Genomic DNA, 9385 nt, shown 5'->3' on the forward strand with positions numbered 1-9385 from the left:
GATACATTGTCATGTGTTCATTGTTCAAGACCTTTCAGATGACTAATGGATAATGTTGGACTCATTTCAGTTTACCTAAGTTAAATTATTTAAGGATGCTGCTTTAATTGGTGTAAATTACTAATTAAATGTGTAAAAGAGTTAAATAAAATTAGAGTAGACTCAACGTGAGTCCCTTGAGTAAGCTCAATGTAGCATTATAGTGTGTCTTATTCTTCCGCTTCTAAACCTCATCTAAAAAGCATGAAGATGGACCAAGACTCCAGATGTCACGTGAAAATGGACCAAGACTCCAGCTATCACGTGAAGATGGACCAAGACTCCAGCTGTCAAGTGAAGATGGACCAAGACTCCAGCTGTTATGTAAAGAAGGCCAGCGCATGCACATGCGTGAGTCCCTTGAGTAAGCTCAACGTAGCATTATAGTATGTCTTATTCTTCCGCTTCTAAACCTCACCTAAAAAGCATGAAGATGGACCAAGACTCCAGATGTCACGTGAAGATGGACCAAGACTCTAGCTGTCACGTGAAGATGGACCAGGACTCCAGCTGTCACATGAAAATGGACCAAGACTCCAGCTGTCACGTGAAGGTGGACCAAGACTCCAGCTGTCACGTGAAGATGGACCCAGACTCCAGCTGTCACGTGAAGATGGACCAGGACTCCAGCTGTCACGTGAAGATGGAACAGGACTCCAGCTGTCACGTGAAGATGGACCAAGACTCCAGCTGTCACGTGAAGATGGACCCAGACTCCAGCTGTCACGTGAAAATGGACCCAGACTCCAGCTGTCACGTGAAGATGGACCCAGACTCCAGCTGTTATGTAAAGAAGGCCAGCGCACGCACATGCGTTTCTGCTTTCCTCAGCTATGTGAAAAACAGATTCAACCTTGGCGAAGAAAAATAACAAACTTGTTAGCTACATTTGTCCTCTTTTCCTCCCTAGATATTCAATTTCTCTGTAATTCCTATGAACCTTTTCAGCTACTAGTCATGCAGAAAATGTCTTTTAGTGAAGCAGATGGATTTTTCGCTGGCGGTGGAGATACAGAACTGTGTGTTGTGGTGTAGGCTGGGTAACAATAGCTGGTGACAGAACATTGCCTTGGGTTACGTCTCCGTTTGGCAGGCAGAGATGCCAGACCTCGACTGGACTCTGTGGAAGACGGGATGAAGATACGGGGTGCCGTAGGGAAGCTATTAAAGATGGACGGAGATTTTAAAACTAAGGATGAACAGACCCTCATCTCCCTCCACCTGTCAGACATTCAGGACAACTGTGAGAAGATCAAGTCGGCTTTGCGGTCTCTTATGCGCTATGTCCAAACGTTTCAGGAGCCTTCAAAATGCCCCTCCTCTCCTCAAGTAGCCGGGATCTGAGCTAACATTGTGCACTGACAGGAACTCCCAGGACAAGCGGGTTTATGCAAAACATCAATTACGCGAAAACTCGGCACAATCCCAGTGACAGATGAAAAGCAGTACCTCACGGAGGCCTGACACCGGCCTACCTGCATCCAATTTATGAGCGAGACACCTCACTCTGCCCCCACAAACACGGGCGGAACAAAGATGACAAGGTATCGCCAGGAGTAAGACTCCTCTAGCAGTGCTTGATGCGAAGGACAACAGTTGCCATCGTTGTTTTCTAACTTTCCTTTCCCTCACCAAGACCAAAGGTGGGAAAAAAAAAAAACCATTGCCGTGATTCGCTGGGAGGGAGCGTGCTGGCTGAACTGGGAGAGCTGATGCACAGCAGTGTCCTCCAGAACGCATGCAGAGACTCGGAATCTGGAGCGTGGATTTCCGAGTGCCGGTCGGCCCCGTCAGACCTATGCTGAAGGAAACCAAGGTGTGCAACCACAGGCAGTGTGACACGCATGAAGCAGAAAGTTGCTTAAACATGTCAGCTTCTCCTCCATGGTGTCTGGGAGTTTGCCATTCTGTCTTCCTACAGAAGGAGTTTCGGGGTAGGATGTTGTTTGGTGTAGGCTGCCTTCAGTAGAGGTATAGTGTGTGTGTGTGTGTGTGTGTGTGTGTGTGTGTGTATATATATATATATACACACACACACACACACACACACACACACACATACACGAAAGGGGAAGGCCAGAAGATGGAAGTGGTTTAAATAGATCACCGAGTGTCTGCAGAGTTGTGTGTGTGTGGTTACGGGATGACTGTAAATAACTGAAAAAAGTCCCAGTAAGGCGTGGCGGGGGCTCTGCATGTCATGGTGGTCACCCTGTAGCAACAAAAAATCTTTTGCCATCGCCATCATCGTATCGCATATGTAGCCCGAGACGCTGCAGGAACGTGACCATGTGTGTAGCTCACGGATGTATTAGGCCTGACTTTAAACACAAAAGTTCCATTTTCTGGTATGTGATCCGTTTTTTTTGTGTTTGTGTAGTATACCAAATGTAAATTTGTTAACAGGTTTGATTTTCTATACAAAGCAGCTGACGTGAGGTAACATTGCCGATCCTTTGTACGCCACCAAGTGTTCAAAATACTTACACTTCTTTCTTATAATTATATATGCAGTTCTTTTTTTTTTGTGTGTGTGTGTGTGTGTGTGTGCGCGTGTTGTGTGTTTTCTCCATTTTCGACACAGAGCCCCGGCATTTTATTGTCAGTCCCTGACAGTCATTGTAACTTTTGTAAGTCCATAGTGTGGCAATCTCCAGCCTATAATAGCAGTAGCCTTGGGGCGATTGTCTAATCCTGTCTCAATCACAGCATCTCAGTGGTCACACCATCCCAATCTGCACTGGGTGATGAGACAACTGGACCAGACAAGGGATAATACCCAGAAATTGGATCAGCAGACTAGCGAAACAGCCAGCACAGTGTTCTGTCCAAGTCATGCAATTTCATTGTTGAAATTCCCAGACTCTGTCTGAACAGCTTGATAATTGCTAGTCCTGTGACTTCTCTGATAGTCTTGACCTTCAGATATGCAGGATGTAGTTTCTGTTTCAGGGTGCCTTGCTATAATAGGAAGGACGGATAGACGTCTGCAGATAGACAGATAGAAACAGGCTCCGAGCAAATGCCGTAAGCACATTTCATCTTAAACAAATCTTCAGTTACTCCTTCATTAAAAAGTCATTTATTTTGTGGTTTAATAAAGCTTAGTTCCCAAATGTACACACTGCTCCCATGTAGTGGTGGTCCGATTCAATCTGACTGATTATTTGGGCTGATTAAATAATCAAGTTTTTTGTTTTTTTGTTTTTTTTTTGTTTTTGTTGTGTAAATAAAGTTTTATTTTTTTGATTACCTGTGGACCTTAATTTAGTTTAGAGTTTATTAATTAAAATAGGATCCCTGAGACAGAATGCAGATCTACTTACTCAAACAGAGGTAATAAAGACAATAAAATAATGTTATTATTACATTGTTGTATTATATGAAATAGAAAAAACAGCAACATGATAACTGCCATCGGCCAGCCTTCACTCTGATATTGGCATCAGCATCCGCCATTGAAAAACACATGTTGGTATCGACCACTACTGGTGGGTGTGAAATATGTGCTAGAAGCATTCTTTTGTATTGATTGTGGTGTAGGTGTGGTGTAGCACCAATTGTGGTGTAGGTGTGGTGTAGTGCTGATTGTGGTGTAGTACAGATTGTGGTGTAGGTGTGGTGTAGCACCGATTGTGCTGTAGTACTGATTGTGGTGTAGGTGTGGTGTAGAGCTGATTGTGGTGTAGGTGTGTTGTAGTACTGATTGTGTTGTAGTACTGATTGTGGTGTAGGTGTGGTGTAGCACCAATTGTGGTGTAGGTGTGGTGTAGTGCTGATTGTGGTGTAGTACAGATTGTGGTGTAGGTGTGGTGTAGCACCGATTGTGCTGTAGTACTGATTGTGGTGTAGGTGTGGTGTAGAGCTGATTGTGGTGTAGGTGTGTTGTAGTACTGATTGTGTTGTAGTACTGATTGGGGTGTAGGTGTGTTGTAGTGCTGATTGTGGTGTAGTACAGATTGTGGTGTAGGTGTGGTGTAGCACCGATTGTGCTGTAGTACTGATTGTGGTGTAGGTGTGGTGTAGAGCTGATTGTGGTGTAGGTGTGTTGTAGTACTGATTGTGTTGTAGTACTGATTGGGGTGTAGGTGTGTTGTAGTACTGATTGTGGTGTAGTACTGATTGTGGTCTAGTTGTGGTGTAGAACTGATTGTGGTGTAGGTGTGGTGTAGTACTGATTGTGGTGTAGTACTGATTGTGGTGTAGTTGTGGTGTAGAACAGATTGTGGTGTAGTACTGATTGTGGTGTATGTGTGACGTAGTACTGATTGTGGTGTAGGTGTGTTGTAGTACTGATTGTGGTGTAGGTGTGGTGTAGAACTGATTGTGGTGTAGGTGTGGTGTAGTCTGATTGTGGTGTAGTACTGATTGTGGTGTAGGTGTGGTGTTGTACTGATTGTGGTGTAGATTATGGTGCAGTACCGATTGTGGTGTAGGTGTGGTGTAGTACTGATTGTGGTGTAGATTATGGTGCAGTACTGACTGTGGTGTAGGTGTGGTGTAGTACTGATTGCGTTGTAGTACTGATTGTGGTGTAGGTGTGGTGTAGAACTGATTGTGGTGTAGGTGTGGTGTAGTCTGATTGTGGTGTAGTACTGATTGTGATGTAGGTGTGGTGTTGTACTGATTGTGGTGTAGGTGTGGTGTAGTACTGATTGTGGTGTAGTACTGATTGTGGTGTAGTACTGATGCTGAGTGATTTTATTGTCTTTAAGTAAATCCAGGTTCTTTTAGTCAGACATTTCTCCAGAACTGCACAGTGGAGCGAGAAGATCAGAACATCATCAGAATTCTAACAAATCACTTCTTTTTTTTCCATTTTTTTTTTTACATTTCTGCAATCCTGCAGTTCTTACTTACATGCTATGTGTTGCATATTCTTAAACCTCCAAAGCAAAAACAGTGATCAGTGAGAAACCTAAACGTGACCTTCACTCAACTTAGTGCAACTATGTGGCTTTTTTTTTTTTTTTTAAGAAAGAAAAAAACAGGGCCAGTATCCAGTATTTAATGTGCCTGATATCCAACCAAGACCCAATAAATGCAGGCGTCTCAGGCTGACAGTCCCCGTTTCAGCCTTGGATTTGAAGAGCCAAACATGTCCACCATCACAGTCAGTCTCCCCAGTGGTTTCCCACCGAGACACCGTGATGGTGGGGCTTTGGGGAACAGAGGATGGGAGGGTGGGGTGCAGAAAAGATGTACTGAAAATGAATGAAGGTTTTAATAATCTTATAAGAGGGCCCTGTATTGACTTCAGGGTAGATATCGCTAATGGGCAGCTGTGCAAGAAAAGAGCTCTGTTGGAGAGGGTAAGAGCATATGGCTACCTGCAGTGCTGGATGAAAAAATAAAAACCCACAAAAAACCCAGACCGCAGGGTCCTCCTGTGAAGCATCCGTGGCTAAATGGCAGCTACGGAAGGCTGAGGGCATTTCACCACTGCTGCATCTAATTTAGCCCAACAGGGAAGTCAGAGAAAAGATTCTTTCACCCTTCGTTCACAAATAAATGGCCGTGGTTGCATTTCACCCACTTTTTATACACGTAAGTTGTAGTTTTTGCGTATTAACATGTGTAGCGCAACCATTAGCTCCCTGCGTGTGACAGGCATATGGAGCGAGCTTTGCGGATTTCACGGTTTTACGGATATAATTTTTTATCACAATATGGATTTTCATACAGCAACCCTATAACCACCTGCTGGAGTTGTCCCTAATTTCTAAAAGTTCACTTCAGGAAGAACATGACCACAACAAGGACCTTACCACAACAACAGCAAAAAAATAGCTAGCAATTCAAGTCATACTTTTAAATTCACTGGCACATTAGCCAAGGACAATAATGGAGGGCAGAGAAGATGCCACAGATAAGCAACGACATTGCCAAAAGTCAACGTGACGACCCCCTACCTGGCCCTGTCTCACCTCCTCCTCCATGGCGGTTCCGTTCGGAATCTGATCACTGCAGCCCGTTTGCTGCCTCGGTCCTGTAGCGGACGACGTTCCATAGGTGGTCTTGGACCAGGACGTCGTCCTTGGCATTGTGTTACTGGGAAAGGTGTGTCCCTTCACGTTCGTATTGCAGTTTGAGCCCCCCGTCATCCGATTGGACAGCCAGGCGCGAGACTTCAGCGGAACATCCCTGTCGTCATGACAACTTGACAATATCCTAGCCATCAGAATGGAAGCGAAAAAAGATGTTTGACTTTTTGGACCGCGTAACACAAGACTGCGGATTATACATTTTTCATGCTTGTTATCTCGTGCTGTGATTTCTTCTCCTCCCTTGTTCTACGCTAACTGAGCTCTCACATGATCGGAGTAGTGGGGGACCTTAGCAACCGCTAAGGACTCTTAGCCATCTGCTGTGTCCAGCTTATTCGCTCCAGTTCACCTCATCACAGGACTGAAAATCGGCTTAAAATGACGCATATCGTGACAGTTATGTTTTATTCACGCATCACAGAAACGAAGGGTGGGGGGGGGCAATGTGGTCTGAACGAACTGAACGCTAAATTCGTAACAGTGGAAGCAGCGCTACCTGTAATCCTCTTCTTTGTGAAAGGCGTGCATATCAAGACTGAGCGGCTAACTGCGTCGGCTAAGTTGGCTGTACTGCGGAGGATCCTGACTGAAGAGACCCTGGGCAGTTTGGAGCAGACTAGCACCCGCCTCATCCCGCTAATGTCCGCGGCAGCCCTCAGCCATCTAAATGCGATTTTTGCCTTCGCCTCAAAACCTCCCTGATTCGGCGCACCAATCCTGAAAGCCCCATGCTGTCCTCTCTCCTTTCAGGCTCAATCCCCCCCCCCAACGAAGCGACATCTGAAATGGAGCAGCTACAGAAAAAGGTTGTGTGTGTGGTGGTCGAAGAGGTGTGGGGGGGGTGTAGGGATGGGGGGGCGTGGGAGAAACAGAGGAGATGGAAGAAACGAGGTGGAAGGAGAAACCATCGAGTTCCAGCATTATCTGGGTGTCAGCTGCACTCTCTCGCCGTGAACAGATGCACGCTTCCACACAGAGAACCCCGCTGTGTACTGAGCTGGCCCCATGGTGAGCGCTAGCGTGTTAGCAGAGGCGGTTCCCATGCTCCGTTCCGTTGGACTCTCGGCGCTCTGACCCTGGCTGCCGCAGTCCTGCCCCCTCCCCAACCTCACCCCCAGCTGGCTCCCACCAACACCCCCCCACCCCCCACCTTCTCATGTAGGACCTCAAAGCAGCCTGGGATGCTGGGCCTAGTCACTGCCCCTTTGATGCTAATCCTAGAGCATTGTACTGCCCTGGCACCCTACCTGGCCCTGCAGAGAGCAGGCGGATTGCAGGGCGTCCGCGGGGCGTCCGCGGGGCGTCCGCGGGGTGGCAGCGGGACATGATAGCAGGTGATGAATGTGGTGGTGGTGTGTGTGTGTGTGTGTGTGTGTGTTGGGGGGGTGGGGGTTGAAGCGCACTCTGATGCCTGCAAGGCTCCCAGTGTGATGGTAGAGCCTCCCCTGGGGGCTTTATGTTCAGATGTGACATGCACAGATGACTGAAGAACGTATGAACACTTTAAAATAACACAAAACCATGTGGTTACTTGTTCAAGTAAAAAAAAGGAAGATATTGAAAACCTACATGGAGAAGCCACGGCTCCAGTAAGAGTTGTGAAGGACACTGCCTCAGCGCCTCTTCTTAAAGGGGTAGCATCCCTTTTCCACCACTGCTGTTCTTCCTTTCTTGCCCAGTCTGAAAAAATCTCATTATCCACATATATTTAAAAAAAATTAGAGCACACTTACACAAACCATAATGACTGGAATTACCTATTCTATAATAAATAAGCAAATAACAAAGGAAACCCAGCAAATGCCATACTCAAGTTTCACGGCTTTATATATATCTTGTTAACAGTACCGTTCAAAGCCAATGTGTCACATTAGCACTTTTGAGTAATTTTTGATGTATGACAAGATCAGAAAGCTCAGTTTAAAATATCTTGACAGAACTGATTGAGTTTCCCACCACGTCTCCTATGCTCTACAGAAAAGGAGAGCGTTTAAAGTTTTCCTGCATACTCAGTATAGATTCCCCGCGTTCGCCTCTAGGGTGATGCAAAATAAGACTTCAAAGCGAACTGAAATAGTCCTGACATACTCATTCCTCAAGTTACACAGCCCAAGTGGGACGGGACCACTACGCTGCCTACCTTAAGCCAATCAGAAGCCCGTTATGTGTCGATGACACCAGTTGGAGGTGTGGCTGATGATGAAACAAAACCAATCAGCACTCAGGGAAGCGGTGAATACATTTTAGGGTGTTGGGTGGAGGGTGTTATCTTGTACAGGCTTCCTATATGCCAAAAGTGTTTGTAATACGGGCGAAATGGAAAATGCATTGGGAGGTACCTAAATTTGGAATGGAGACACTTCAGTTGCTGACAAACATGTTGTCGTGGTTGAGCTGATGAACAATAAGTGTTCTTGGCAAATGTGTGTAAATTCTCCTCTGGAACAGGAATGTAGTGTTTGTGCCTGGAGTTGTTCGGTGCTTTACAGTCATTTTAGCACAACAGCCAAATACTTTCAATGTTAATAAAAGTGTGTGTGTGTGTGTGTGTGTGAGTGCTTGTGTTAGTGTACGTGTGGGTATGTTTTTCCCTCAAAAATGTAAATGTCTAAATGTGAGCACTTCAACAGGAATTTCAGGCAAATTAGCCATGTGTATGTGTACATGTGTGGGTGTAAATGCATGTGTGTAAGAGCTTGTGTGTACATTTGTGTGTTTAAATGCATGGGTGTACACGTGTGTGTAAATGCTTGAGCTTCAATCACAAATCAGATACTTCAGCAGGTATTTTACGAAACACTGGCATGTCAAGAACTATTTCCTCTCTGACCTTCAATACCATGTTTGTCACATATATTCAGATGTATTAATATAACATAAAGCCACAAGTAACACAACTGTCATTTTGACGTGTTATTAAAGAGTGGAAGCAGATGTACAGCCAGGTGAAGCCGACCTCTGGCCCTCCGTCTGCGAAGGACACAAGGAGGCATAATCAACTGATAACGCCGTTGTCAACGTCGTAGCTGTGTTGAGTCGACTGAATTAGACCTCATGTTACCGGCTAATGTTCAGCTAGGGTTCACATTACTAAGTTAACCCAAGTCTAGTGTTCAAGTCCTGTTTTCGGCTAGGTAAGAAAGATCCCATAGTTTGTAGTTGTTTTTTTTTTCCCTATAGTTTTTATGTCTTCAACAGGGTTTGCAGTCATGTATTATGAAGGAAGAGCTGGACCAATGCTGCGAACATCTGAAGAAATGTTTGTCTTCTGAGGACTGCAGTGAAAATATAGGCTACGA

The 9385-nt window shown here is 45.4% G+C and overlaps 1 protein-coding gene across 11 annotated transcripts in view; it reads right to left on the minus strand.

The window, feature by feature from the left end:
- The window catches only part of LOC113583264 (axin-2), a 61287-nt gene extending 53083 nt beyond the window's left edge, over window positions 1-8204 (minus strand). For 7 of the 11 annotated variants that reach the window (XM_081710587.1, XM_081710586.1, XM_081710585.1 and 4 more), the window contains exons 1-2: window positions 7656-8080; window positions 5952-6210 (exon numbers count right to left, since the gene is read on the minus strand). The gene's annotated coding sequence lies outside the window, so the exon portion shown is untranslated. The other 4 variants (XM_081710579.1, XM_081710582.1, XM_081710580.1 and 1 more) reach the window with 4 other exon arrangements.
- Window positions 8205-9385: the final 1181 nt, after the last annotated feature.

The sequence above is a fragment of the Electrophorus electricus genome, chromosome 3 (genome assembly GCF_041902795.1).
Source record: "Electrophorus electricus isolate QZ-2024a chromosome 3, ASM4190279v1, whole genome shotgun sequence".
Lineage (NCBI taxonomy): Eukaryota > Metazoa > Chordata > Actinopteri > Gymnotiformes > Gymnotidae > Electrophorus > Electrophorus electricus.